Source organism: Chrysemys picta, chromosome 14 (assembly GCF_011386835.1).
Source record: "Chrysemys picta bellii isolate R12L10 chromosome 14, ASM1138683v2, whole genome shotgun sequence".
Lineage (NCBI taxonomy): Eukaryota > Metazoa > Chordata > Testudines > Emydidae > Chrysemys > Chrysemys picta.
The window spans coordinates 10,364,300-10,386,736 of record NC_088804.1 but is presented as its reverse complement, the minus strand read 5'-3'; the positions used below and the strand labels follow the sequence as shown (position 1 = coordinate 10,386,736).

Below are 22,437 nucleotides of genomic sequence, written 5' to 3'. Positions count from 1 at the left end.
TGGTGCTCCGGTTCCGGCCGCCGGGGAGAGCGGAGCCGCAGTGGGCTCGCCGCCCTCCCCGCGGCGCTCTGGCCGCCGGGGAGAGCGGAGCCGTAGCAGGCTCGCCGCCCTCCCCCGGCGCTGCGGCGGGCTCGCCGCCCTCCCCCCGGCGCTCTGGCCGCCGGGGAGAGCGGAGCCCCAGCCGGGCTCTCTGCCCTACTCCCGGCACTCCGGCCGGTTGGGGAGAGCGGCCCGCGGCCAGGCTCAGCGCCCTCCCCTGCCACGCTCTGGGGGGGGGGAGGGGGTTGGCGGGAGGCTTTTTTGCCTGGGGCAGCAAAAAAGCCAGAGCCAGCCCTGCATAGCTGGTCATTCTGGCGTGAGCAGCTTGCTCTCTCTTCTTCCAGTGGGGTGCAATAATACGTTACGTAACCATTCCACATGTGAGTGAGCAAGTAGCCCCAGTCCTGTAAGTACTTCCCTTATGGGCAGACCCTAGCACCCATTGACCTCAGTGGGGTTCTGCACGGGTCTAAGGGTCCACCATCATGGAGCTCCTTGCAGAATCAGGATTGTGTGGATTTTCACTAGAGTAAGAGAGATCACAAACTGGATCTGTGCGTGTAGCCATGAGATAGAGGACTCCACTCCCCCGTAAAGTCCAGACTTGGAGTAGACATAACAATGAGCAGGGGAAGTTTGTTTGCCAAATACATAACAAAATAAATAAATATATATAAACCAAAGAAAGTCTTTAGAAGTTTATACAAAGCTTCCAACTGTACAGAATCCTCCTTTCAATCAAGTATTTCTTCCCCGGTCCCAGAAGTTTTGAAAAATAATGACAGTGTAGTGAAAACTTTCCAGTCTGCAGGTGGAAATTATTTTTTCCCCTTTAAATAACCATCCTCTGATGGAGGATAAATTTACAGATTGGTTCTTCACCTAGCAAAGCTACCAAAGAGGCACATCCGCTTGGTTAATTGGCATAGAAGAAAACTAATTAAACCAAATTATATATGTAAAAACCCATCCGTTTTGCTAAGGGAGCGTAGTGAGCTCCACAATAATCTCCAGCATCCAAACTCCCCAACAGATGAAAGTTTTCCCTCCAATGCTGATTATTTCTCAGTGTCACAGCCAGTGTGTTCTGGGTCTCAGAGGAATAAGCATCTCAGGTGGCTGAACAGGAGATCAGAGTTCTGTGAATTCCCCATGTTGTGTGCACTTTCTGAGTTGAGTTTAATGGGGTTGTAGCAGAATAAACAAGAAGAGAAGTGTGATCATGTGTCCCTTTAATGGAGGGGAGCTGAGGTCGGGGGCAGAGGTTGGAAGATTGTGAAGTGTTGCTGTCTATCACAGGACCAAATTTGGGTCAGCAACTAAGCGTGTGCTTCATTTAAAGCATGCTCTTAAGTCCTACTGACTTCAATGGGACTTTATCACATGCCTATGTGCTTTCTTGCATCAGGCACTAACAGAACTGGTGAAACCATGACAATAACAGATTCAAATATATTCACAGATGAGCAGATTGACATCATCCCGTTGCCATTTGTGGAGTCATCCTCTTCCTGACCACTAGGTACTTGTGAAAAGGTTCGCAGATCCTAGATGTTTCACACATTTTAACCCACATGGTTGCAAATTGGTACCTTGGCTAGATCTTCTTCTCCCTACTCCTGTGCTCTACCAATAACGCCAACCTCATTACCCTGTTCATCTGCTTCTCCCACAACCTGATACAGGTGCTCTGCCATGCTGTCCATGAGCCTGGACCGTCCCCCTACCCCCCGAGTGAATGTTCAAAGCCCCTCCCTTACAACCCACTTATGCCAACATAACTTAGCCGACTATTTACTCTGAATTAAAAAATAAACCTTACATCCATCATTGTGTGCACTAGCCCTCAGTGAGTAACCACTGGTGTCATCTATTCATCGCTCCCCGGCCTTACTGTCTTGTTTCCCCGTCGTTAATAACTGCATGAAAGGTTTTGGAGAACTTTTTTTCAACCAAAAAATGGCCCTTTTTTTTCCCCTAAAAGAAAAGTTTTTGTGGCAAATTTTTGTTTCGTTCCAAATTTTCCACGTTATGAATGAAAAGCAAATCTCCCAAGCAGACACATTTTCTTGCTGGCTTGCTCTCTCCCCACCCTAAAATGGAAAAAAAAATATTGTTGGTTTTCTGTTGAAAAAAAATGGAACATTTCTGCATAGAATTTTTTGAGGGAAAGTGCATTTCTTTTGAAATGGGTCATGAAACATGCATACCCTATTACAAGCAGCTCATTAACATCACATCTACTATGAATGTATACGCTGTTCAGGGCAGGGATCATATCTTTTTCCTATTCTAGGAAGTGCTTAAACTTAGGTGAAGATTAATTAATAATCATATTAATAATTATTTGAGTCTGGATTTTAAATGCCTACAAGCAACATACATTGTGTGTTCTCACATCACCGACAGAAGTCTATGAGATTGTGCAAGTGCGCCGATTCTCAGAGGATGAAGTCAGAGCTTCAAAGCCTGGGTAGAAATTCAGGTCCATATGCAAAGATGTGTGAGCAACTGCAAAGACAAATCACCAAAGAGACACATAAGTGGCCACTTTGATCCCTGATCATCAAAGCACATAAGTACGTTCTTTTCTTTAAGCACACGAGTAGTACCATTGACCTTACCAGAACTAGTTAAATGCACATGTTACACATGTGCTTAAGCACTTGCTTTCCTGGATGAGGGGAGCAAATATGATAATTACATGTTTAAGCTTCCCGAGCAATTGCACCTTTTTGTAAAAAAATGCAATTCCGGGCCTATAACCTATTGAAAAATCAGACCTTTAATGTTATTTTATTGATGCCCTCTCTTTCTGGTTTAATCATGTGCAGAAAGGGTGCAATGTCCTTGTCCCCACAAGCCCAGAACCTTATATTTATCTCCTGCAAATTGCTATGCAGTGCAAATGACTTCATTTCCAAGAGTGCAGTACGGATGGACACATTTTCAATGCACAGCACAGAGAGTTAGGAACAGCTTCCATCATTCAACAGGCCTCCCTGCCAAACAGGAATAAAAGTTTTATACAGAATTAGAAACAGCTCCCTTTACTAAATGTGTATTTGAGCTGAGTGAATATTGCAACACGCACACACACACACACACTGTTTGGCAGGTGTTTATTCACTGTGAATGAATTGGCTTTGACACACTGCTTCTGCATTCGCTTTCTGCAGCTACTCTAGCAAAAGAATTTACTGTTCAGAATCAGCAAATGAAGCAAATAAACCTCTACCCCGATATAACGCGACCGGATATAACATGAATTCGGATACAACGCGGCAAAGCAGTGCAGGGCTGCCGGGGGGGGTGGGGGGCAAGTGGGGCAATTTGCCCCAGGCCCCACAGGGGCCCCCACGAGAGTTTTCGGGGCCCCTGGAGCGGGGTCCTTCACTCGCTCCGGGGGCCCCGGAAAACTCTCGCAGGGCCCGGGCCCCCAGAGATTCTTCCGCTCCGGGTCTTTGGCTGCAATTTGGCGGTGGGGGGTCCTTCCACTCCAGGACCTGCCATCAAAGTGCCCTGAAGACCCGCGGCGGGGGGAACCCCAGGCCCCCTGAATCCTCTGGCCGGCCGTGAAGCAGTGCTCCGGGGAGTGGGGCGGGGCTGCGCACTCCGGTGGATCAAAGCAAGTTCAATATAACGCGGTTTCACCTATAACACGGTAAGATTTTTTGGCTCCCGAGGACAGCGTTATATCAGGATAGAGGTGTATTAGGGAATATTTACAGAAAGCACATTTGAATTCACAATTGTGAGTATCAAAACCTGATGCTAACAGTCAGCCTCATCCAGTTAGAGAACAGACATATAGTTACCTCTTCATTGCTCTGAAGCCACTACCCATTACCCTGACCAATACAGTATCACTGCTTCCCTGTGCTCCCATCTGTCTATATCCACCTGTTGTCTCTTGTCTTATCCTCAGATTGGAAGCTCTTTGGGGCAGGGACTGTTTTTTGTTCTGTGTTTGTACAGCACCTAGCACAACGGGGGCCTGTGCTGTCCATGTGATTAATGGTATGTCTACACTGCACGCCAAACCCATTTGAGCACTCAGACTGCACTGTAAACCTGGGTTTACACGTGCTGGGCCTGGCTCTCCCAGGCATCCTATTCAGAATTTCTGACTCAGCTCTGGCACTTGACCTGCATCCATAAGGCAAAATGGCAGGACTTGGACCCGCATCCCAGCAGGTCTGACTCCCCCCCTCCCACACACACACACACATACATACAGGGTCCTAAGACTTGGGTCCTGAGTGCTTGCTGCCCCAAGTCAGAGAATGGTGTGTAGTCATAAGGGGGATTTGGGCTCAAACCTGTACCTGAATCAGAGCCCAGGCTTAGTGTCCAGTGTAAACATACCCAATATGTCCAGTCAAAACTGATCAGCACATCCCTAGTTCTGAATGTCATGTATTGAATATTCATAATGAACTACGCATGAATATTCTACACCCCAAGAATTATTTGACAAGATGATTCAGCTAGTAGTACTGAATAGTGAATAAATTGGAGAAAAACATGACATGTTCATGGACAACATGTAAAGAAAAAAAGGAATGAAATTGTCAAATAAATGATTCATTACGAAGTGATTCACCTACATTTTCTGTTTATATTAGCATATTAAATAGCTATTTCCACACACATAACTTCTTTCTCTTTACTTTGCATTTACAGACCAGTCTGTAACAGAAGTCTTAATGTATCAGGGGGTAGCCGTGTTAGTCTGTATCTACAAAAACAACAAGGAGTCTGGTGGCACCTTAAAGACTAACAGATTTATTTGGGCATAAGCTTTCGTGAGTAAAAACCTCACTTCTTCGGGTGGCACCTTAAAGACTAACAGATTTATTTGGGCATAAGCTTTCGTGAGTAAAAACCTCACTTCTTCGGATGCATCCGAAGAAGTGAGGTTTTTACTCACGAAAGTTTATGCCCAAATAAATCTGTTAGTCTTTAAGGTGCCACCAGACTCCTTGTTGTTTTTGTAGAAGTCTTAATGGGCTTCATTGGGTCTGACACGACTCCTGCTGAAACCGAAGACAAAACTTCCATTGAATTCAGCGGAAGAATGACTGAGCCCTACACATTTTTTTATAAAGATCTAATTTCCCTCATGAGCTCAGTGACTGAAACCCTGTTATTCTTGTGAAACTCCGGCTGTCTGTATGGGAGCCTTCAGTGATGGATTGTTAGCCCTTAGCTACAGGAATTACTAGTGTGGAAGAGTCAAACCTCTGTGGGGCCTGCATCACATTACCACAGTCACCTTTTGGAAGCCTAACGCTGCTGATCTTGCACTCACAACAGCAGATGGATGGGAAATTTGGTCTTTTACATTCCAAGCAATACAGTCATTAAAATGGGAGTCGTGAAAATCACAAGGTTCATTTTATGTAGAACAAATTTCACATACATCTGACAGGCTTACGCACTTGCCTAACTGGAATTCAATGGGACCATTCGTGCTTAAAATTAGGCACCTGCTTAAGTGCTTGGCTGGATCAGAGCTGTAAAACACAGAATATGTCAAATGGAGGAAAGCGACAAACAAAGGTTAAATCTCTCCATAAGGCAAACAAATATTATTGACACCAGCAAGATGCCCCGGCCACTGATTTGCCGCTGCTCGGCTGTGCACATGTTCCCAGGGGAATAATGATCCCAGTTGGGTTTGTCAGCTCTTGATAATACGGAAGGTAAACACAGCTTTCCTGTTTGTGGCTTTATAAATACCCTGAGCACATAAACAACCAGCAGAGGGGGGAAAATGGTCAGCAATCCTCTTTTACTAGAAATGGGATTGGAAATATGGTAATCTTCTAAATGGGCAGGACTGATGAGTTGATAAACCTAACTCTTTTTTATTATGGTGATGAGGTCGCTAGAATAAGTGTAATCCCAGTCCAACTGTGCCGGTCGATTGCTGTCAAGCCTCCCCCAAATCATCACATTAGTCTGATGGGAGAAAGTAAATAAGCTCTCCGCTGGCTGTGTTGTGTAATGCCACTGCACAACAACGGAGCAGGGCACAAGGTGAGCATTGGGCTCCGCACTTTTCTTTGAACGTTAATTAGTTAATGTTCGGTTCACCTTTGAAAGTGATGTAAGATTTATTGTTATTACCACCTCTCAGTACAATAAATAATAGCTATTAACGTAGGTCTAAATATACTGTGAGAACAAGGAATTGCCACACCGGACCAAACCCGTGGTCCGTGTAGCCCAGTATCCTCTCTCTGACTCTGCTGGTAGCAGCTGCTTCGGAGCAGCTCAGTGCAGCTAGTTGTCCAGCAAAGGTCCCTGCCCCAGAGAGCTCACAGTCAAATTAGCTAAGACACAGTAAGGTTTCGGAGAAAAACCTGATGCACAGAGAGGCAAAGTGACTTGCCCGTGGGCAAAATGGAGGTCTGTAGCAGAGTTGGGAATAGACCCCACATCTCTTAAGTCCCAGGAGACTGGGCTACCCACTGGACCACACTTCCTGACAGAACTAGTGAAATAACTACTAACTACAAATAAGAGGAACAATGACAATCACAAAAGACAACTGAGCACAAAGCGATTTACCACGAAGACCAGAATACAATGACCAAAGACAAAATCCCACTGGGCAAAATTTTGCATTGACACCTTTGTTCTATCATCAATATATCTCCACAGACAGCAGAATTTATAGCCTGACCCACAGAGGATAACCCCTGTGATCATGCCAACGTGTGGAATGGATACTTATTAGAGACTAAAGAGCAGGAGAAGATTTGATTTTATATATAAAGTTAAAGTACAGCAAAAGAGAAGCTCTAGGCACCCTGACAATTAGTTATTCTATGGTCACCATAACAATGAACACTCAGCAGAACTGAAAAAAATCATACATGAATAGCACATAAACTCAGCCCACAAGAGACACAAAAGAATTATAAACAGTAACAAATTACACCATTCAACTAGTAAACCAAAGCAACAAAGTAGTTCCTTCACTATGGGAACCTCTCTTCAGTCTTTCTCAAAAACATTTCAAAGAAATAGCTTTTTGCACCATCTCCAGAAGATCAGCAAGTTTGCACCTTTTTGGATTGAGGCAAAGCCAGAGAAGATGACACGGAGAAGGAGTAGGACAGAATATTGCATGAGCAGATGGAAGATGAGTAGTCACTATTCTTTTAAAGTTAATATTCGTTGTTGTTTGGGCTTGAGCTTGATGCACAAATCATTTTGAAGTTGCAAAATGATCCAGAAATATATTTCGGCTTTTTCCTCCCAAAGTGTATGTTATTTTTGCACCACTCTACAGAAGCCGATTGTAATTTAAGATCGCCACATTCGGTGTTCAGATTCTTGAAATTCTGGGGAATGAGTCTGGCTATGTTTCCAATAAATATATTCTCAGATAAAAGCTGTGTTAAACTGGAGATGAGGTTGAGTATATATCAGTAACTTACAGGTAAAATGTGACAGGGATGTGGAGCGTTGTCAACCCCAAAAGGTTAACAAATCATGAGTCAGGATCCCAAAAAATCATGAAATTGGCTTCAAAATCAGGAACATGGATTTTTTTAAAGAATATTACATTTTAGGCTCTTTTTCTTTGGTTTTTTTTTTGGTATTTTAGCATTCACTTCACATTTTCAAGCTTTTCTCTTGCATCTATGATAGCTAAAAACTTACTTTTTTAAATATAAAAGCAGATTCTCAAGGAATCTGTTGATTCTAGCAGTCAAAGCTTTCAGGAAAAACACCCAATATTGTGAGACTCAAAATAAATTTGCAAGAGTTGACAACAACTGACACTGTAATTATCCCCAACACAAGCATTACTATGCTGTCAGCAGCCACCATCTTCTCTGAGGGCAGCTTGGCTTCATTCTCACTGGAAAAAATGGGAGCAGGTGGCCATTTTGAAAGTTCTTTCTGGAATTTTCTTTTTGTCAGCCGCTGCTGAAGGAGAAATTTACAGTTATAAAGAAAAGTGGCAAAAATGACCATTAATCTTAAAAGAAATTCTTCAGCTGTGGCCAAAGCATGAGATCTGAGTGAGTTTTAACTATCTGGTAAGTTTGAAGAATCTGTGTTACTCTCTTACGAAGATCATTTGGGACAAAGAAATGGTCTAAAAATCAGTCCCATAAGAAATTTTAATATACTGCATTAAATTTAATTTTAACTCATAAATTAACAAATTCTCAATTCTCATAAAATTCATACTGTGTTCAAAGAGTACAAGCCCTTGACAACAGTGATTGTGCCACAAGCGCCCAGCTGAAGTGGGAGCAACTGAAGAACACAATCTACGATGCAGCTCTTCAGTCTTTAGGAAGAAGGAAAACAAGACGAATGGCAGGTATGATGCATATTCCAGTGTACTGACACCAGTCATAGAGGCCAAACGCACAGCCCAAACCCACTACAAGAGAGACTCAAATGAAAAAAGCTTACAAGCGTTGAGAGTGGCAAGAACCAAGGTACAACAAACTGCTCGACGCTGCGCCAATGACTATTGGCTGCACTTATGTGAAAGCATCCAAGTAGCAGCTGATGCAGGCACATCAGAAACATGTATGACGGGATCAAGAAAGCTTTGGGTCCAACTTCAAAGAAGACAGCCCCACTGAGATCAACAACAGGGGTAACAATCAATGACCGCACCGAGCACATGGATCGCTGGGTGGAACACTACTCTGAGTTTTATTCTCAGGAAAATGGACAAATGGGAAGATCACACTCAAGACCACAGCCTTTGGAAACAAGAGCTTAGCAAAGGTCTCCGGAGTTACGAGAGGAAGCCGTCCAGCTTAGCAGAGGAGAAAAGAGCTCGCAGAAGGCAGAGCCCAAAGGGTCAAAACATCACCTTTAAATGTGACAGATTTGGCAGAGATTGTCTTTCTCAAGTGGGTCTTTTCAGCCACGTTCGCAGTTACCATAAAACCAACTGAGTAAATTCTTTACCTCTCAGGGGCGCATAGCCATGGTCTCTCGAGATTGAAGGATGCCTACTACTACTATTCAAAGAATAATTTCTATAAATTTGGGGTTGTGCTCTTCATACATAACCAAGCATCTGACTCCCAGGTTTGGGTGCAAAACTCAGCTCGTCGTAAACTATGGAGCTGCATCCAGTGCTTCCACCATAGTTTTGTAACTAGGGAAGGTCAGGAGAAGCGTATGGCTAATCTTCTCTTTAAAAATAAAATTGTTTCCCAGTTCTACCTCTTTTCATCCTGGATTTTAGGATGCCCCACCCACTTTCTCTCAGTGACGTACGTGAGAGAGGTACCTGCAGAAGCAGCTGCGGCACAGGAAGTGGTAAAATCTGCCTCCTGCAGGCAGCAGTCTGTTACCATGGCAATGGGCCTGGTGTGAGAACCTGAGCAGGCACAACTCATCCCTTTCAGGGTCGCCTCCATCTTTAACGTGCCACCCTCAGACTGGCTCTGCTGACTTCTCCTGCACGTCAGGCCAGGCAGCCCTGGCAGGCCCAGGTAGCATGGCCACAGGCTAGTGTCTGGATGGAGGACCCCACGTACACCCTCCTTGCTCCCCATCAGTAATTTCACCCACCCCACGGTGGCAGAAGGCACCTCTAACCCTCATGACCCCCAGGCGGAAAGGAGCCTCAGAAAGGGAAGAAGAGGAACCATTTTCCTGCTAATAGCCTTCACACTGGTCCAGGAAGAGCTATTTTCAACCTTCCCTTCCCACAGCCAGTGCAAGGAGAAGCTGGTGAGGAGACTGGGCAGAAGCCACTGTTAGTATCCCCCAGCTTCATGGGGATAAAGAAGGGGATCGTTGCTTTCTTGCAACCCTGTAGGAGGGAAAGAAACTCTTCCAAGATGGCTGCAGGACAGAACTGGTGCTGCCCTCTCCTCCGTCTTCTCCCTAACTTCTCTACTGTTGGATTCACAGGCTTTTGCCTTTGGCAGGGATGGCTACCCAGGTTGCTAATGCCCTGCCTAATTGTATGCATGGAGCAAAAAGGCAGGGAAAGTCCAGTGCTTGTTCACAACTGCAGCTTAGCGCCACTGAAAGACTCCAAGTTATGTCAGATACCCCAACGAAATAACCCAAGTAACCCCTCATCCCATTCACCCGATTTGGATGCACACTGCATTGACCAGATCCCTTAGGAGTTCCTCCCAAGCTAATCAATAGATATTTATCCAGTGCTTACTTTGTAACCAAGGAGGTGCCAGGGCTCAAGCAATTTTTTACATTCATAACTGAAGCGGCAAACCCAGAGGGCACGGGTCACTTGCTGGAAGATTCTCTGCACCTTGAAGTTTTTAAACCATGATTTGAGGACTTCAATGGCTCAGACATAGGTTAGGGGATTGATACAGAAGTGGGTGGGTGAGATTCTGTGGCCTGCATTGTGCAGGACGTCAGACTAGATGATCATAATGGTCCCTTCTGACCTTAAAGTCTATGATTCTAGGTCCCGAGGCTATGAACTGCCAAGCCTAGAGGTCCCAGGGCTCAACTCTGGCACAAATGAAGCCCCGTTTATACCAAGTAAACAGAAGATATATTGCTTGTTCCACCCTAACAGGAAGAGAGCGAGTGTGTGTGCATGTCAGCGCCGCTTCACACAGAACCTGTTCCAACAACCGTCAATGGCAAGCTTCCCACTGACTTCAGTGGCCCATAAACAATAGGAAGGCACATTTTCCAACCGTGTGGTATCATTCTGTCTGGGGATGATAGCTGATGATAATTACATACCACTCATGAATGTCACAGACTTGTCTAGTGTCCACCTGTCCCCTAGAACAATGGTTCTCAACCAAGCGTTACCCGCAAAAAAAAAAAAAAAAAAAAAAAATCTAGGGCTCCCCGCTTATACCCTACTGAGGGCTCAAGGCATGACCCAATCAATTTAGACACCCCCACCCTTTCCCTGCCAAGCGCTCGGGGTGTAAGGCACCTATCCTTACCCACGGGGCTCAAGAAGAAACCTAGTCAATTTAAGTACCCGCCCTTTCCCACGGGGCTCTGGGCTTTACTGAGGAACCTTTTCCCAGTGAAGAGCCTTACACAGCTGTGCTCTAAACATCTATTTATTAGTAACACACATAGAATACATATACCAAGCAAATCTCTTATGCTCACCACTCCCAACAGACAGACAAAATTAACCCAATGGCCAGTCAGGATCCTCTCGCCTGGGGGTTCCGGCGATGCCTCTGCATGTCACGGTCATGCAGAGGGGTCAGAGTTCTAGCAGATTGATGTTAAATTCCAGGCCAGAGATGGTTCCCAAAGAGCATTGGGTTTTTGTTACATTATATGGGTAAAACTAGCTACCTCCTTTAACTTCACTAAACCTATCACATTATTCAGTACCCCAGGTAACAAACTTTAACCAATCACTCACTGGCACCTATGTTTTCTCCTCCCTGCTTGTCATAACTATAAAGGGAAGGGTAACAGCCCTCCTGTGTACAGTACTATAAAATCCCTCCTGGCCAGAGACTCCAAAATCCTTTTACCTGTAAAGGGTTAAGAAGCTCAGGTAACCTGGCTGACACCTGACCCAAAGGACCAATAAGGGGATAAGATACTTTCAAATCTTGGTGGGGGGAAGGCTTTTGTTTGTGCTCTTTGTTTTGGGGGTTGTTCGCTCTTGGGACTGAGAGGGACCAGACATCCATCCAGGCTCTCCAAATCTTTCTGAACAAGTCTCTCATATTTCAAACTTGTAAGTAAACAGCCAGGCAAGGCGTGTTAGTTTTTATCTTTGTTTTCTCAACTTGTAAATGTACCTTTTTGCTAGAGTGTTTATCTCTGTTTGCTGTAACTTTGAACCTAAGGCTAGAGGGGATTCCTCTGAGCTCTTTAAGTTTGATTACCCTGTAAAGTTATTTTCCATCCTGATTTTACAGAGATGATTTTTACCTTTTTCTTTAATTAAAAGCCTTCTTTTTAAGAACCTGATTGATTTTTCCTTGTTTTTAGATCCAAGGGGGTTGGATCTTGATCCACCAGGAGTTGGTGGGAGAAAGGAGGGGGATGGTTAATTTCTCCTTGTTTTAAGATCCAAGGGGTTTGGATCTGTATTCACCAGGGAATTAGTGAAGAGTCTCTCAAGGCTACCCAGGGAAGGGAATTAGCACTTTGGGAGTGGTGGCAGTGGACCAGATCTAAGCTGGTTGTTAAGCTTAGAAGTTTTCATACAGGCCCCCACATTTGTACCCTAAAGTTCAGAGTGGGGAAGCAGCCTTGACACTGCTCAACTCCTTTTACATTTTATCTCTCATGCCCAAATTGTAACTTATTTTTGACCTTCTTTGTTTGTGCAGATGGTCAGCAGAAATTCACTGGTCAGAGCTTATCTCCTCTATTTTTCCAGTTCTTGTAGTCTTTCTGTTTCCTCCCTAAACTTCCCAGTGCCTGAGTGTCTCTACTTTACAACCCTTGGTGTTATAACTCTTGCTAGGGGCATTCCTGAGGTGGGGGCACCTCAGCAGCAGTGGAGCATTTCCCCCCCCCCCTTAATTTTAGTGGTGAAATTCCCAAGTTTCACCCAAGGCTGGTTTAGAATGGGGGGAGTTAAATCTCAGGCCTACACGGGGGTACACGTATCTTTCAGGGGGTACATCAACTCATCCAGATATTTGCCTAGTTTTACAACAGGCTACATCAAAAGCACTAGCAAAGTCAGCACAAACCAAAATTTCATACAGACAGTGAATTGTTTATACTGCTCTATGTACTAACACTGAAATGTAAGTACAATATTTATATGCCAGATCATTTATTTTATAATTATATGGTAAAAATGAGAAAGTCAGCAATTTTTCAGTAATGGTGTGGCTGTGACACTTGTATTTTTATGTCTGATTTTGTAAGCAGGTAGAAACTTGGGGTACGCAAGACAAATCAGACTCCTGAAAGGGGTACAGTACTCTGGAAAGGTTGGGAGCCACTGATCTAGAACTGCCCTGAGCCCACCAACACATTTCACACTGGACACATCCCACACATCACATGATAACAGCTTTCAGACATTAGTAATTGAATATGAGAGCTACAGTCTCCAGACAAAGCCTATTCCATTAGTACATATCATGGCCTACTGCGTAGGCATAAAAGATTTTATGGACATTAGTCAAAATACAGTATGTTAGGCTCTGCTTCTGAAACAAAATGAGTTATTTAAATGTGTTCATTAAATGCAGAGCAGAGTTGGATGATAAAGATAATTAAGTATTGAAAATGGAGTGACTCCTTTGATAGTAAGGGAAGGAAAAAGAGAAAGAGGGTCTCTAAAGCGCAGCCTCATACCTTTGGATCTGGACTCACTCCTTTTGCAATAAAATGTATCTACCTTATCTGGCAAGTCAAAGAAATCTTTCATTATCATCCCTTCCCCCCCAAAAAAATGCATGTGTTTAATTAGCTGTGGGTGGGTTCCGTTATTGTTCCCTGACTATTACAAGGGAAAAAATGTAATAATAAAAAATGGTATTAAGTTTGTGCAGTGTTATTAATCGCTTGCATGGAGTAGCTCACTCCTAGTCTACACACTCCAGCATCAGTCCAATCAGTGTCTTCATTTTTTTTCCCAACATTTAATTTTCGACCGTAGGTTTACAAGGAAGAACATGGTGCTATTCACTAGGTGGCACTCTTCTCTCCGTCAGTGCGAAGTAATACCCCGATGTGGTGTTAAGTGGCATAGCACTGCTCTCTTTGTGGTGTAACACTGCGGGCCCAGCTATCTAGTAGTAAGGAATCATTGACACGTCTCACAAGAAGGATGTCCAGGTCAAGTTCCAATCTGGATTGCTTCATGGGAGGGAGGGATAGCTTAGTGGTTTGAGCATTGGCCTGCTAAACCCAAGATTATGAGTTCAATCCTTGAGGGGGCCATTTAGGGCTCTGGGGCAAAACTCTGTCTGGGGATTGGACCTGCTTTGAGCAGGGGGTTGGCCTAGATAACCTCCTGAGGTCCCTTCTAACCCTGATATTCTATGATTCCCTGTGCCTACTTTGCCACTCCAGCTTAATTTGACCAGTGCACTGTTCCCTTCCCAAAACAGTGTGTCATGTTTCTCTGTGCTGTTCAACTCATCACCTAGAGATAGCTGCATCTTACTGGTGACTTGGCTGATTCCTAGATGGGGGAGATCCTCAGCTGCAGTAGATTAGTGTATCTCCACACTGTTTTAGTACGGATTTTAAAACAACAAACAGCCGACACGCAGATTTATCCTAATCTAATCTTACAAGCTAAGTTAGAGAGGCTTTCCTCTGAAGTTACATCACAATCCCTTAGCAAGCAAAGATCCTCCTGGGACCCATTGTGGTTCCCTTTGACACCATGCCCTGCTATTTTTCTTCTATTCCCTACCTCCCTTGTCTGCGAAAGTCTGTCTTAAGCAGATGAGCAGCCCTGCTATTCCAGAAGGACTCTGTTACCACCAGGTTCAATCATTTCCTGTTTCAGGACCCAGGTGCAAAGTCTCCTGGTGCCTTAGACAGGCTTTTCCTGGTGGGAAGGAGCATGCGATGAGGCCTATCAAAGAGGACGGATGCCCCTATGAAGACTTTTCCATTGCTGGGTGGGTGGACTCATTCAGTCTTAATGGATTGTAACCATTGGCCTGACACAGCTGTCTCTTGAGGGGGTTGAAACTCTCTGAGTGGGTGGGGGCCCCTAAGGCCTGGTCTACACTGCGGTGTGGGGGTGTTGATCTAAGTTACACAATTTCAGCTATGTGAATAACGTAGCTGAAGTTGACGTACTTAGATCCACTCACCGCGGTGTCTTCACTGCGGTAAGTCAACAGCTGACGCTCTCCCATCGACTCTTCCTGCGCCTCTCACCCTCATGGAGTACCGGAGTTGACGGGAGAGCACTCGGTGGTTGATTTATCGCGTCTAGACTAGACGCGATAAATCCACCCCCGCTGGATCGATCGCTGCCCGTCGATCCAGCGGGTAATGTAGACAAGCCCTGACATACAATCTTAAAAGGGAAGCAGGTCAATCTCATTTTAGATACGGATTGAAATATACAATTAGAACAGATACTTATGGTCATAGAGTTTATGGCCAGAAAGGACCACCAGGTCATCTAGTCTGCCCTCCTCGGTATCACAGGCCACCACCACCCCACCCACACACCACAACCAAAATGAGACCAAAGCATTACAGCCCACAGGAGACTAGATTACTGCATGGCACAGGTCACCTATTGGCACAGTTTACAATGGAAATATGGGAATGTTTGGAGACCCTTTATGTTACAATTTAGCTAATGAAAGTGAGCCTGAGTTACCAAAAGGACAACAATGCCTGGTGTATACGACAGATCTGTTGAGGAAAAAAGCAACAACACCACAATGTTGAGCGGAGGAAATAGTGCACATAATTCACCCTGGAATTTAGAAAACCTTTTGCTGCAATGACACATGAAAGCCGAATCTACAAAGTCAATGAAACGTGGTGGGGGAGAGTTTCTTGGGTGAATAAAAAGATCAAACATCAGTGGAGATATCAAAGACTGTTGGAACACAAATGCTTCTGGGTCCAAGGAGGCAACTAGTAAAAAGCTGCAGTAATCAGTACTATAGTGTTAGGATCCATTTTATTCGCCTCCTGTATTCATGGCCAACTTAGGTTGTAAGCTCTTTGGGGCAAGGACCATCTTTTTGTTCTGTGTTTGTACAGCACCTGACACTCTGTGGTTCTGATCCATGACTAGGTGCCACAGTAATGCTGTTATTATTAATAATGAATTAATTAATACTTAATAATGATAAATAATTAAAAATGGAAGTAAGGTTCTAAATATTATTTTATAATTTGACAAGAAAAAATTCATAGGGTGAGATGGTCTTAGAACACAAGTGTCTGAAAAGCAGAACATTCAAAGATAAAGGTGACCTGCAAAGGACAAAGAAAGTGGGATCATGCCCTCTTTGCTCTCCTGAGATCCATAAAGAAGGCCTGAAAAGGCTTTGTTTGTTTCCCCTCAGTGCCCCTTTAACTTTTTTTACTGATTGTTTTTATTTTAGAAATATCAAGTTCTGTTCTCCCTGATTTTACCTGAGAACTCCGTGGCTGACTCAGAGATTGGGATTGAGAGCTTTCTCAGACCTTGATTGTAGGGATGAAGGCTACTGCTGAATCCTTAGCAAAGAGAGTCTTTCTCCCAAGTGTCAATTAAATAGGTTTTAACGAACACCCAGAGTTTTAAACAATCAATAAAAGTTACTTCCCCTTTTAATTGATCAGGTATCGTGAATCAGTAAGATCACTGGTATAGCTGATGTCATAGTTTTGATGATATTCTAGTCCTCTGTAGGCTCTTTCAAGGCCTAATGTAGAATCCAAGCACAATTGTTATTACAACAAATCTTTTCAAGCTTTTATAAAGAATGGGGGGAAAGTGCCGACCCCTTTTCTTTCCTTCACTTGGAAAAAAAAATATTACGTCATAGCTTATAAAAAAACAGCTGAAACCCAGTGAAGGATATATTTAAGAATCATCTCGTCTAATAAAATACAGCCACACTGTCTGGAGGACTGTGGGCGTGTGTCCTTCTATTGAGTTCTCCTCAAACCCTCCTTTACCCACATTTCACTTCTTAGTCTTCACCTTTCCCTTTCTATTTTTTCCTCTCACTTCTATTTAATGTTCTTCTTTGTTCTGTCACTGGGAACAGATGACTGATTCATGCCACTTCTGCTCACTAATAGGCATGTCAATCATTTTGATATCGTAAGAAGTTTTCTAACGTAACTCTTGTATCAGAGTAAAGTGAAGACCGTGTATTGGGGCATCTGTATTGTTGTTCATTCCTTTCTTTCTCAAGCGACTTATATGTACCTCGAATGATGCTTAAATGAAGTTCCTTTTACTGCAGTACTCACAGCAGGGTCCACAAATTGTAATTAGAGGTAGTCAGAGAAGGAGAGGGGAGGGTGCTTCTACAGAAAATGTTGACTTCTCTCTGAAAAAATCTAAAACCAAAATATTGCTAGTTGGAAATGTCAGCAAGGTGCCTCATGGGAGTTGTAGTTCAGGTTGCCTCGTTTTTCCATTCTCCTCCACTGGGCAGGCTCCAGGATATAATCTCCTGTTTCATTTAGAGAAACTTTTTGTTTTGCGTACATTCCGTTTTTTTGACAGAAACAAAACCAAAAAAAAAATCACTTTTTCACTGAACAGAGACTTCTATTATAAAACAGTTAATTTTGCCGAAGCCCCTATCTGCCACCAAAAAGCTGTTTCAGTGAAACATTTCCAACCATTCCTGCTTGCAATGGAGACATTAGCCACTGGAGTGACCGTTAAGCAACTTTGGTGGTAAACTGGCCATATTTTCAAAATCAAACTCTGGGATTGCTTTGGTGGCAACATCTTTCATCGCCCTGAAATATTGAAACACACAACATTCTTTATCCACCTTTCAATTCTCATATTAATCTGCATTTTCTCCAATTTAACTAATTATTTCCCACCTGGAATTGTATCAAATGCCTCACTGACATCCAGATAGATTAATATATGGAGATACACCTATCTCATAGAACTGGAGGGGACCCTGAAAGGTCATCAAGTCCAGGCCCCTGCCTTCACGAGCAGGACTAAGTACTGATTTTTCCCCAGATCCCTAAGTGGCCCCCTCAAGGATTGAACTCACAACCCTGTATTTAGCAGGCCAATGCTCATTTCTTTTGCCTAAAAAAACATTTATCTTCTCAAAGAATGAGATCAGGTTGGTCTGGCATGATCTACCTTTTGTAAAACCACATTGTGTTTTGTCCCAGTTACCTATCTGAAGCTTGGAAAAACCTCAGAGGGATCTGTTTTGTTCTGAGATTCCCTTTTCTATTCCTGAGATGCTGACGCATTCAGGACAAAACGGAACTTTAAAATAAATGGCAGCAAGGAACTCCCAGGTTCTTTGCAATTCAGCAAATGACTTCTATGTGATAAGAAGTTACAGGATCTACTCTGCATTAAGAGATCTACCACATGGCAATTACTATCATTACAAGGGACACCTGGGATTTCATTATTCTAAAGCTTCTGCACAGGTGACTGAATACAACCACAATTCACCCTTTTTAAGGCAATTGTTCAGAGCCTTTAAAAAGCGACAAGTAAAACAAAATTCCCATATTTTTAGTGCATTTCATACACAAAAGCCTTTGAAAACATGCCCAGTAGGTTTGGCCATAAAAGAGGTTTCTCTACAGCTGAAGAATTCTCATCTCTCGTTATTTTTGTCATGTTTTCTTGGTGTCGTTAAACGCCTTGGGCACTGAAGTGGCTTTTCATTTTCGGATCCAGCCTGGGAAAAAACTGTAAGGGCAGTTGATATCATTGATATACCAAACGACATACAGAAATCAGTTCATTTACCACTGAAATGCAACCACTTCTGGGGTGGAATGCAAGAGTTTAACGAAAGTCGTATTATTTATATGTATTGAATTAGTATCCAAGAGCCCCAGGACCCCATTGTGCTAGGCATGATACAAACATGGAACAAAAAAATGACCTTTGCCTCCAAGAGTTTACACCCTAAGTACAAGACAAGAGACAAGCAGTAGAGATAGACCGACAGCTCGGGGAGCACAAGGAAACATATGTCAGGATAGTTTGAGACAGGAAGTGGAGAAGAACACCCTACTCTATTAAAACTGCCGGGGTTATTTACGAAGGCAGAATGTAATAATTCACATTGGAGTTTGGCCAGGGAACCAAAATTTATCACTGCAGTCTTTCAAAAAAGCACCATGGGATCTTTAATGATCACAAGTGGTCAGGAGCTGAGTTCTACATCTCATCTCAAAGATATTATAGTTTAACAGTCCGAAAATGCCCATTTTGCAGTGGAAATGTTTCATTTCATTTTGTTTCAAAAAATTTTCATTGAAAAAAAAATCTGTAACAGGAACGTAACATTTTCATTTCTTTTACAAAAGTCACAAAAATGGAATTCTAACTTTTATGCAGAGAAAACTCCCATTGAGTGCAGTTGCCTGGGGAAGGCTCAGTGACAGCTGAAGGAAAATGTAGCCTTATAGAAAGGAAGTGAGATCTCCTGTTTTCTATTCCCAACGCTGCCGCTGTCTCTGTGACACTAGAAATGTTGTTTCACTTCTCTGTCCCATAGCTTTCCCAGCTGTTAAATTGAGATAATCACAGGGTTGTCAGGAGACTCTATGCATTAATCATAGTAAAGAATGAAAACTGTTAAATAATATTTAAATCACACATTAAAATTAAGAGTGATAATCTCCCTACCTTCCCCCCTCCTTTTTTTTTTTTTTTTAGGACAGGTTTGTATCATAAACTGTTGTCTAGTATTTTTGTATATTGCTACACATTTAGGGCCTGAGCCAAAGCCAGGATTTCATTAGGAGTCATTTTGTTCAACATCTTTCAGGCTATTTGTGTTTATTTTTCTTTTGAATTAGACAGTCACAAAAGCCTTTAAAGAAACAGTTCTCCAAAATACCGCGTTTTTACATAACCTCTCTGTAAAAAGAGAGATCAGTCCTTCTTAACATCCAAGCACACAGCCATAGCATCATATATGAATCCTCTCTTTTTCCCCTTATGACCAGGCCCTTGCCAATCCTGCTGTTAATTTCTGTACAACATCTCTATTATTCACGCCTTCCTCTCCACCTCAGCTATCAAGACCTCAGCCTATGTTCTTGTATCTTTTATCTTGGTTACTGGAACCTTCCTCTCTTGGTCTCACTCCATTCTCACCTCTCCCTCCAGCTGATCCCAAACTCAGGTGCAGAGATAATTTTCCTTTCTCACTATTCAGACCATGTCTTCTCCTGCCCAGAATATTTTCACTTTTCCAGTGGTCTCCATTAGAAATCTTTGGTTGGCCTCTCTTGATTTCCTCTGGTTTCTATTGGTGTCTACTCAAGAACCACCAGCCCCAGGGACCCCATCACCCAACAGACTTCTCTCCCCATTTGCCAACTGTGACCAATTGAACATTTTACTAGAGTTCTCTTCACCCATATAAAGTTCAGGCTTCTTCTCTAGAGTGATCTTCATCTATATCACATTCAGGTTTCCTCTCTTCACCTTCAAAACTCTAGCCCTACCTTCAGCTCTTCCTACGCCTTCTTCTGATCATTAGTCTCTATTCAAGTTTCTTCCTATTCTTCCATTGGTCTCCTTTGGCTACTCCTGTCTCAGAGTCTTCTTTCATGCTACCCCCTGTTCCTGGAATAGCGTCTTTATTAACATATATCAGGCTCCCACTCTCTCTCCTTTCAAGGAGCCACTAAAAACCATAACGCTTTCAAAGCTCTAATGACCACAGCCTACTTTGCACATATTCTGTCTTGTATTGAACTGTTGATTTCTTTGGGGCAAAGTCCTGTTGTATCTTCGACACTGACGCCGGATCGCTGTGCAGTACCATGTACATTTACAATGCTATATAAATGAATAATTATCCTAATAATCCACCGCTCCCTTTATTCCCATTGATCTCTTGTATTCTCTTTTTTAGGATATAAGTTGGCTCTGATTTATCTCCTGTTCTATTGAAAGAGGTCTGAAAGGAAGTGACATAAAGAAGAAAAGTAAAATTGGTTAAATAGAACACAAATGAGATCTATTTGGCCCTGAGAAAGGTACAATGCATGTTAATTAAGCAGATGAATGCATTACTGGCTGGAGGGGCTATTGAACCTATTTAAAACAGGCTAAAACTATTTAAATCTGAGGTTTTTGGAAGCTTTGCAGCTAACTAATTAGATGAGCTTAGTTCTAAGTAAAATGTCTACAGATTAGGCAGAGCAGGATTTCATTAGGCAGGACTCATTTTGTTCAATACCTTTCAGGCTAGTTGTGTTTATCTTTCTTTTGAGTTATAAAGTCATAAAAGCCTTTGAAGAAAAAGTTCTCCCAAATACTAAGTTTTTACATAACCTCTCTGTAAAAATAACGAGCCATTAAGCGAGATGCTATGGTCAGAGCAACTAAGCATAATTTTCCAATTATACTGCGCACAGAAACTTAGGCTGTCCTGTAGGGACAGAACATACAAAGTGACCACTGATTTGGGGGGACCCAACTTGAGAGTAAAGTTTCCAGGAGAGAATACAGTGTGTGCATCTCCCCCGTAATAGGCTGCAGCAACTCTGAGAACAAAATGGCTGATTTCTCTCCACACAGCCAGTTTTTTTAATGTAAAGATGCAATAGAAAGAAAACAAAGACATCACAGTGCCATTGTTATATGCAAAACACTGTCCAAACTGCCTGATTCTGAAAAATGTGGCTTGAAATGTATTCACAACTAAACCTAGCCTGACTGCTGAACCTTTAAAGGGTTAGTGACTAAACTGTATTTTTTTTTAACGTGTATGAGTAAAACTTTCAAGCTGAGAGAATGTGTGAAAAGCCAAGTGGAGAGCATGCCAAATACTTATTGTAAATACTCGAAGTACATTTCAGTGTTTTCCATTCAAAATAAGCTTCATTAAAGGCAATGTAGAATTGTAAATAGAGAGGTATAACAGATTAGGGTAAGAAGAAATGAAAGCAACTTATATAACCCCCAGCTGTTCCAGATCTTAAAAATTCAAAAGCAGTCCAAGTGGAACAAGGAGGGTCTGATTTAATTCATCATTAACTAAAGGACTAAGACGCAAAAAGAACAGGGAATGTCATGTGGAAAGAACTGCTATAGGGCAACAGGCAAAGAATTGACCATTCACTTCCTGAATTTACCCTCTTTAGCATTTCCACTGCTGGTCTCCTATTTCAGATGCAGAACATTGCCTGACCTGCCACAGCCCAAATCCTGATTTAACAGTTTGCAGGTCTCCTTTCAGGTGCCGTTGCAGTTGGTGGAAGATCAGAATGGAGGTGGCAGGAAGGAAGTCCAGCTGAACAATGAAATCCAGGAAGCTTGCGCTGCTGAGTCTGAATGAAAACTGAGGACCTCACACAGTTCAGCAATTACCAAAAAGCTTCCTTCTAGTCAAACCTCTAATGATCCAGCTAATTGATTTGATCCCTTTCATTGGCTGAGAGTCCACAGCTCCCTCAATGACTAGTTTGTAATCTCCTGATGTTCCTGAGAAGCAAGTCATGCTGCTTGTAGCCAGAAGTCCCCTGATTGGAGACCTTGTGGAAACTCAGATAAGCATTCTGAACTCATTACTTATTAACATCTGTAGCTTCTGGATTTAAAACATGCCCCTCACTTCAGGTGCATGATAAAAAAAAAACAAAAAAAACTCTCACTCATTTCCTCATCCACTCCACTAACCCTCCCAAAGTAAAAAGCCTGAGAGAGAATAGACAGGCTTTGCACCAGGTCTCACAGATCTACAAACTGGGGAGAGGCTGGCCTAGAAAGGAAGGATAGTATAGTGGGGTGGG

General features: G+C 43.0%; 1 long non-coding RNA gene across 1 annotated transcript; it reads right to left on the bottom strand.

Annotated features, from left to right (window-relative positions):
• Window positions 1–773: 773 nt before the first annotated feature.
• LOC135975706 (uncharacterized) lies at window positions 774–22,032 on the bottom strand. Its single transcript, XR_010592701.1, has 3 exons — window positions 21,837–22,032; window positions 2,423–2,550; window positions 774–2,132 (listed from the first exon to the last, which is right to left on the bottom strand). It is a non-coding gene; the product is annotated as an uncharacterized LOC135975706 (long non-coding RNA).
• Between the last annotated feature and the right edge of the window lie 405 nt (window positions 22,033–22,437).